This window comes from Gymnogyps californianus, unplaced genomic scaffold (assembly GCF_018139145.2).
Source record: "Gymnogyps californianus isolate 813 unplaced genomic scaffold, ASM1813914v2 HiC_scaffold_240, whole genome shotgun sequence".
Lineage (NCBI taxonomy): Eukaryota > Metazoa > Chordata > Aves > Accipitriformes > Cathartidae > Gymnogyps > Gymnogyps californianus.
The window spans coordinates 33481-42864 of record NW_026114121.1 but is presented as its reverse complement, the minus strand read 5'-3'; positions in this window follow the sequence as shown (position 1 = coordinate 42864).

Here is a 9384-nt window from a genome sequence, read left to right as displayed (position 1 = left end):
AAGACTGAAGTTAGGCATCATGGGGTCTGGCTCAGTTTGTAAGTCATGTCTATATGGACAGATAGAGAAGGTCCTGGTACATCTGGGTCTCCGAGTGCTCCAAGGATTAAAGCATGGGGACTTGGTGGCAAGGCAGAGTGCTGCAGGAGTCCAGCATGGATTCCTTTCCCAGACAGTCCCACATGGAATGTGGGGCTGATCTGTCTTTCCTAATCATAAAGAGAAGCTAGTGCAAACACAAAGCAAGGTGAGTGGCAGTGCTCATCAGCTAGAAATGGACATGGCATGCTCAGACTCACAAGTGCCCAAAGCTGATTTGAGCTAGGCTCAGTGAGAGCTGAGCTTGCGCTTGGCTGGAGCCTGGAGACCACACTTGTTGGGCATCACACAGCAGTACTTTGAGGGGACAATACATGCCAGCGGAGAGAGCCACGTGGGGGGGGGTCTTCCTCCAGCACCCAAAGCCGCAGCAGCAAAACATGTTTCCTAGGGTATACTGTGGCTCCTCCAGTGTGCTAACACACAGTTCATGGGGCGTATGCTCACCTGTTTGTATTAGATGCAAAAATCTCTTTGTACATCCTCCTTGCTACAATGCACGTTGGCACAGACGGTTATTACAGCAGTACCTCTAGGCTCTGCCTGACTGTGCCAGACCTACACAAATGCATTAGGAGATTCAGTCCTTGTTCCAGAGAGCTTATTACAACCAATTTGAAAAGGGTGATATGGAGATAGAAGGCAGATCCTCTGTCCAGATATGGATTCTCCATCAACTGCCTTTACAGTAGTAGAGAGAACGAAGGATGTATTTATTATTCAGGCAGGTAAAAGTATCTCAGTCATAGAGTGATAGCTCCTTCACTGCACTGTGTTTGTGTAAACACGTCTACTTTGTGTGTTTCTTTTTGTGGCTCAGACTCAAATGCAAAATACACAGGAAATCTGTGCAAATAACACCAAGGCGCTTTCCAGTCAAACTTGTCTAAATGTTTCCTAGTGCCAGCAGACCGGTTCTGCCTCACAAATGGCGAGGCAGACTTTGCAACTGACTTGTATACGTGAAATCTTGCCCCCATCTTTGCCTCTGGACATGGTCTGGTTTCCCAGTCGGTGTCAGATGTACATGACGCAGGTCTTGGGCTGGGAGGCTGCCATGACACAAGGCTAATGAGGTGTGATGTGCTCTGATTAACAGTAAGACATGGATGGTCAGGGTGACTGAGTGATTGGCCAAGTCCCCATGGCACAAGGGTGTTTTAATTTTAGGGCTAGACAGGTTGGCATTTAGATTGCCCATGTCCACATTTGCATGGGAAACTGGCTGTCACGCAGTCATTTAAAGCCATCCAAGCAGCTTCCTGGTAAATAGATAGAGTGTGAAGGCACGCTGATGCCGAACACTCCTCTCCAGAGTCATGAAGAGGGTTCTGGAGCGAGGAGCTTGGTCAGGAGCTGGTCTTCCCTGCTACATTAGCCAGAAGACCCTGTGTGTTGATGCAGGAGTGCACCTCCAGTTTTGTGAGATGTTGCTGCGTGCAGCATGGGAGAACAGACCTGCCCTTGCGGCTTCTCCCAGAGTGGGATGCAGGTGTGGGAAGGACTGTCTGGGCCTAAGTCCTGCAGTCCAGCTGTTGGCTTCTAGCTGGGGCTGAAGGCACCACCTGTGATTTACAAGCCCTCTGTGCCCTGGGACCTGTTGTTGGCAGCAGGACTCCAGTCTTGATCTGCAGATCTCCAGCTATTAAGTTGTACTGGTCCTAAATGCTGAGGAGTTGAGGTACTCCGCTCCAGCTCCTGAAGGAACAGGGCATATATAAACTTGCTGGATCAGTCACATTTGGGGTCCCTCCTCAACATCAGGCTACCCCACAACTGCGCCGGCAGGTTGGTTGGAGAGCAGCTGTGGAAGGAATATGCAAAACATTTTTCAAAGGACCTTCATTTGCTCTCCAATGATGATCTGAAAAAGATGTTTTATTAAAACACATTTTATTAAAGGGGAGGAGGGTGTGAGTAGGGATTGGACTGGAGCAGGGTAGTGGGGCAGATAGATAACTATAATGCAAGAAAGTGGCCCATGGCACATTTTAGTCAATCATTTACGGGAACCATGAAATTATACTGTACGAATGCTGGAGAGGGAATACAACAGCCAATTTTGTGGCATTTTTCTGTACATAGCCATGGACTGATGCTCCAGTGACTCATTCACATGGCATTTTTCCAGATCTGATAATATCCCAGACTCTGAGCAACTCTCCTAGCTATGCAGATTTTTTTTCTTCTCAAACATATTTCATGCACCTTTGTGCATAACATAACATTGCTGTATGTGTAACTGCCTATTCTAGATCTCTATCTGCTGTTTTCTATCCTTTGCTTACGTTTGCCTGGTCTTACGATCCTATCAGGTGCTGAAAGCTAAGCAGGACTGATCCAGCAGGACAGGTCAGCGCTTGAAAGGGAAACCTCTGATTAAAGCTGAGTGCTACAGCAAGTGGTGACAGCATCTGGGGAGGGATGCGCTCCTTTCTGACAGACAGCTGGTTGGGTGGGACACTGGGTGTGGGAGCACCATCTTTGTTATATATTTGTGGTCATCCAAGTCAATGCACCAGCTGACACTGTAGGACTCTTCCATGGGATTTGCAGTTTCTTCCAGGTTCTGGGTTGTCAGTAGGCAGGGAGAAATTCCCAGGCATTGGGGCTGCTTTTGCCAAAGAACATATCTTCAGTCCAAGAAATAGATGGGTATTGAGTTAGCTAATATAGACATGTAGACAGAATACTTTAGATTTTGACCCTGGGTTACAGATTAGGGTCAGTCTGTTGATAACTTAAAGGTGATTATGATTTATTAACCTCGGTTTCTCTGTGTTGATTGATCTTGTTATCCTGTTAGCAAGTGTGAATCAACAAATGCAAATTATGAAAGTGGTTTTTCCTCAGTGCTGACAACTTAGAACAAAACATGTTTTTGTCACTGCTGGCTCATACCTCGCTCTGCATAGATGCTGATCAGGGCAGGATGTCTTCCATCAGGCCGTTGCCTACAGGTACAAGGCATTTGTGATGGATTATTTTGGCGGTGCTTCCAAACAACTCGGAGTCCAAAGAAGATGGGGTAATTGTACGACAGAAATAACAACTAACCAGAACTTATCCAAAGCTCTTGAACAAACACATGCTTTAAGAATCCAGCTGCAGTCCAAGCAGATCGTTATGAAGCTAGGCATCTATCTTCCCCTATACCACCCTGTGGCTACATACAACAAACATGATGTATCCCACAAAATTGTCAGTCATAAGATATTCCCTTTGCTTCCTCAAAGGTGATTGCTGCTGTGGGCTTAAAAGAGGTCTTGTGATTTCAGGGGATTTTGTTCACACCCTAATTCTCCAGGCACCACCAGCGTAAGGGAATGGGTGGTTGGATGAGACATGGCAAACCCCATGGCACTTGCAAGGGAGCGACCCTGCTCCGAGACTCCTTTCCCCAGACCACAGCTCCCACATGGACCAGGGACCAGACTGACAGGGAAGGAGGAAGGTGCTAGCCCTCACCCTAGGCACAGTGGAGGGAGCCCGGCGGGGTCCTGCAATGCTCCCATGGCTCTGGCACTGCTTTTCCTCCCCCAAGCCCTTGCTGACAGTGTTGTGTGACCGCGGTGTGGTGGTGCCGTATCCAAAGCTGCCATCTCATGGGGCTGTGCAGAAGAGACAAGCGCAGGAGGGGAGATGGCACCTGTGCAGGGGAGGGGGCAGGTGAGCGGCAAGCAGGCTCTCTGCTCCATTGGTTCGCTATCCCCCATGAAGCACTGTACAAACAGCAGAGGCAATAAAATATGAGATTGTCGTGGTTTAACCCCAGTCAGCAACTAAGCACCACGCAGCCGCTTCCCCCTCCCCCCTCCCAGTGGGGTGGGGAGGAGGAAAGAGAAAAAAAGTAAAAACTCGTGGGTTGAGATAAGAACAGTTTAATAACTAAAGTAAAATATAATACTAACAATAGTAATAATGAAATATAATAATAATAATAGTAATGAAAAGGAATATAACAAAAAAGGAAGGGGGAGGAAGGAAAAAAAAACCAGTGATGCACAATGCAATTGCTCACCACCCGCTGACCAATGCCCAGTTAGTTCCCGAGCCGCGATCAGCGCCTCCCAGCCAACTCCCCCCAGTTTATATACTGGGCATGACGTTCCATGGTATGGAATACCCCTTTGGCTAGTTCAGGTCAGCTGCCCCGGCCATGCTCCCTCCCAGCTTCTTGCACACCTGCTTGCTGGCAGAGCATGGGAAACTGAAAAGTCCTTGGCTTAAGATAAGTGCTACTTAGCAACAACTGAAACATCAGCGTGTTATCAACAGTATTCCCACACTAAATCCAAAACACAGCACTGTACCAGCTACTAAGAAGAGAGTTAACTCTGTCCCAACCGAAACCAGGACAATATCCACCCCTTATTCTATACCATTTACGTTATGCCCAGATCCCACACTTTCCGATACATTTCCAATTAATCACCATCACCTTTCCTGTCTTTCAATATATACATATAGATCCCATTCCCACGGTCTATGGGCCATCTCTATCAAATGTCTGTTGAGTTCATTCAGTCCATGACTTTGAGCTCCATCTGTCATAACAGTCTGTCTGGGCAGGAGGGATGGTGCAAAGTCCGCTCAGTCGGCAGAACAGAATTGGGCTTCGGTGTGATGTGGCAGGCAGGTGACATTGGGCGCAGCAGGCAGATGGTGTGTGGTGTCGGATTGTTGCATGCTGAAGTCAGTCCTGGTTCCATCACTACTGCACTTCACTCAGTTTTGTCAAAGTTCATTCTTCATTAATCTAAGTAATTCTTACTGTAATACCATTAATATAGCATATAACAATTATAATAATGATGACATACAGTGGCAAGATTATATAGCAATTAATAGCATACAATTTAATCTATTGGCTGTTCTCACCTAAAATCAAATCCCCTTGAGGCACACATCGGACTTCCCCATCCTTCCGCATCACCCACCAAGTGCACCCAGGCCCTTGAGCAAAAGCAATCCCACGAATGGGTTTGCCTTTGCCTGAGGCAGGAGTAACCCAGACTGTTTTTCCTAGCATATTTTTTATGTGCACTACAGGGACCTTATCCCCTTCTACAGTATGTAAAAGTTCTGATTGGGCAGGGCCAGCTCGATTGACAGATCCTCTAGTGTTGACTAACCAGGTGGCCTTTGCTAGATGTGTATCCCAATGTTTGAAGGTCCCACCACCCATTGCTCTCAATGTAGTCTTTAACAGTCCATAGTATCGCTTGATTTTCCCGCAGGCTGGTGCATGATAGGGGATGTGATACACCCACTCAATGCCATGCTCTTTGGCCCAGGTGTCTATGAGATTGTTCCGGAAGTGAGTCCCGTTGTCTGACTCAAATCTTTCTGGGGTACCGTGTCGCCATAAGATTTGCTTCTCAAGGCCCAGGATAGTGTTCCAGGCGGTGGCATGGGGCACGGGATATGTTTCCAGCCAGCCGGTGGTTGCTTCCACCATTGTAAGCACATGGCGCTTACCTTGACAGGTTTGTGGGAGTGTGATATAGTCAATTATCTGGCAGGCCTCCCCATATTGATATTTCAGCCATCGCCCTCCATACCAAAGAGGCTTTAACCGCTTGTCTTGCTTGATTGCAGTGCATGTTTCACATTCATGGATAACCTGTGCAATAGTGTCCATGGTCAGGTCCACCCCTCAATCACGAGCCCATCTATATGTTGCATCTCTGCCCTGATGGCCTGAGGTGTCATGGGCCCATTGAGCCACAAATAACTCACCCTTATGCTGCCAATCCAGATCTACCTGAGCTACTTCAATCCTAGCAGCCTTGTCTACCTGTTGATTGTTTTGATGTTCTTCAGTGGCCCAGCACTTAGGTACGTGGGCATCTACATGATGTACTTTCACAACCAGGTTCTCTAGCCGGGCAGCAATATCTTGCCACAGTGGGGCAGCCCAGATGGGTTTACCTCTGCGTTGCCAGTTACTCTGCTTCCATTGCTGCAACCACCCCCACAGAGCATTTGCCACCATCCATGAGTCAGTATAGAGATAAAGTATTGGCCATTTTCCTCGTTCAGCAATGTCTAAAGCCAGCTGGATGGCTTTCACCTCTGCAAACTGACTCGATTCACCCTCTCCTTCAGCAGTTTCTGCAACTTGTCATATAGGACTCCATACAGCCGCCTTCCACCTCCGATGCTTTCCTACAATGCGACAGGACCCATCAGTGAACAGGGCATATTGCCTCTCATTTTCTGGCAGTTTATTATACAGTGGGGCCTCTTCAGCACGCATTACCTCCTCCTCTGGCGATATTCCAACATCTTTGCCTTTTGGCCAGTCTGTGATCACCTCCAAAATTCCTGGGCGACTGGGGTTTCCTATTCGACTTCGTTGTGTGATCAGTGCAACCCACTTACTCCATGTAGCATCAGTTGCATGATGTGTAGAAGGGACCTTCCCTTTGAACATCCAGCCCAGCACCGGCAGTCGGGGTGCTAATAGGAGCTGTGTTTCAGTACCAACCACTTCTGAAGCAGCTCGAACTCCTTCATATGCTGCTAATATCTCCTTTTCAGTTGGAGTATAGCGGGCCTCAGATCCTCGATATCCCCGACTCCAAAACCCTAGGGGTCGACCTCGGGTCTCCCCTGGTGCTTTCTGCCAGAGACTCCAGGTAGGGCCATTCTCCCCGGCTGTGGTGTAGAGCACATTTTTAACATCTGGTCCTGCCCAGACTGGCCCAAGGGCTACTGCATGAACTATCTCCCATTTAATCTGTTCAAAGGCTTGTTGTTGCTCAGGGCCCCATTTAAAATCGTTCCTCTTCCGGGTCACTTGATAGAGAGGGCTTACAATCAGACTGTAATTTGGAATATGCATTCTCCAAAAACCTACAACACCTAAGAAAGCTTGTGTTTCCTGTTTACTAGTTGGTGGAGACATAGCTGCTATTTTGTTGATCACATCCATTGGGATGTGACGACGTCCATCTTGCCATTTTATTCCTTAAAACTGAATCTCCTGTGCGGGTCCCTTCACCTTACTCTGTTTTATGGCAAAACCAGCTTCCAGAAGGATTTGGATTATTTTCTCCCCTTTCTCAAAAACTTCTGCTGCTGTGTTGCCCCATACGATGATGTCATCAATGTATTGCAGGTGTTCTGGAGCTCCACCTTTTTCCAGTGCAGTCTGGATTGGTCCATGGCAAATGGTGGGGCTGTGTTTCCACCCCTGGGGCAGTCGATTCCAGGTGTACTGGACGCCCCTCCAAGTGAAAGCAAACTGTGGCCGGCACTCTGCTGCCAAAGGGATTGAGAAAAATGCATTAGCGATATCAACTGTGGCGTACCACTTGGCTGCCTTTGACTCCAGTTCATATTGAAGTTCTAGCATGTCTGGCACAGCAGCACTCAGCAGCGGCATGACTTCATTCAGGCCACGATAGTCTACTGTTAGTCTTCGCTCTCCATTAGACTTTCGCACTGGCCAAATGGGGCTGTTAAAGGGTGAGTGAGTCCTGCTGATCACTCCTTGGCTCTCCAGTTGACGAATCAGCGTATGGATGGGAATCAGGGAGTCTCGGTTGGTGCGATATTGCCGCCGGTGCACCCTTGTGGTAGCAATTGGCACCTGTGGTAGCAATTGGCACCTGTTGTTCTTCGACCCTCAGCAACCCCACAACCAAAGGGTCCTCAGAGAGACCGGGCAAGGTGGACAACTGTTCAATTCCCTCTGTCTCCAAGGCAGCTATACCAAAGGACCACTGGTACCCCTTTGGGTCCTTGAAATACCCTCTCCTGAGATAATCTATGCCAAGGATGCATGGGGCCTCTGGGCCAGTCACAATGGGGTGTTTTTGCCACTCATTCCCAGTTAGGCTTATTTCAGCCTCCAATACAGTTAGCTGTTGAGATCCCCCTGTCACACCAGAGATACAGATGGGTTCTGCCCCTTTATAGCTTGATGGCATTAGAGTACACTGTGCACTGGTGTCCACTAGAGCCTTATACTCCTGTGGGTCTGATGTGCCAGGCCATCGAATCCACACAGTCCAGTAAACCCGGTTGTCCCTTTCCTCCACCTGGCTGGAGGCAGGGCCCCTCTAGTCCTGGTCATAGGATTCTCCACTCACTTGTAAAAACGGATTAGAATTCCTTCTCATAGGATCAGGAGTAAGATCAGCCCTTCCACTTTGTCGGCCACACCGCTCGCAGTGCTCACTGGAGGCTGAAGCAGCAATTTTCCTGGAAGAACCCTCGTTTGTGGTTGTTTTTCCTTGCAATTCACGTACCCGTGCATCTAGGACCGAGGTAGGTTTTCTATCCCACTTCCTCATATCCTCTCCGTGCTCACATGGGTAAGACCACAGGGTACCCCGTGAGGTGTACCTTCTGTCTCCTCTCTCTTGAGTAGAGGGACGCTTATTCCTAAGAGCTGAGATATTGGTCCATGCAGGTGGGAGGCAGAACTTATCCTCAAATCGCTGGAACTCTTGGGACAGTTTTTCGGCTATTATGTCTGGCAGTTTTTCCACAGCCGCGACGAGGGAGGAGGTGAGACTTTCTTCGTATTGCCGAAGTCAGCGAGCCAATTCATCTACTGTTGGTCCCTCCTCGTCTTTCCAGTCCATTACTGCCAATGAGTTGGAATAGGACAATGGTGCACTCCGTGTAAACTTCCGCCACATGGGTCGTGCACATTGGACTTCATCTGGATCTGTGGGTAACTGCCCATCGTCTGGGTCATAATAAACCATCTCCCGCATGGCTAATTCCCTCAGGTACTGGATACCTCTCTCCATGGTGGTCCACTTGCCTGGTTGACATACAACATCTTCCTTGAAGGGGTACCTTTCCCTCACGCCCAATAGAAGTCGCCTCCAGAGGCTGAGGGCTTGTGTCTTTTTTCCAATCGCCTTGTCAATGCCCCCTTCCCTAGCAAGGGATCCCAGCTGCTTGGCTTCCTTACCCTCTAATTCCAAGCTACTAGCCCTGTTATCCCAGCATTGGAGCAGCCAGGTGATAATGTGCTCGCCTGGACTACGGCTGAAGTCTTTTTGCATATCTCGCAGCTCACTCGGGGATAGGGATCGGGTGATTACCTCCGGTTCTGCCTCTTCCTCCTGTTCTCGTGATGACCCTGCTTCACCTTCATCCTTCACTAAGCAAGCTGTCTTTTTTGTATATTTCTTCTTCTGTACAGGGGCAACTGATACCAGCATGGGTTGGTTCTCTGGTTCAGCTGCAGTGTCTGTCACAGGTGTTGCAGTAACCGTAGTGCCTGTCGCTGGGGTCGAAGTGGCTGCAGTGCCTGTC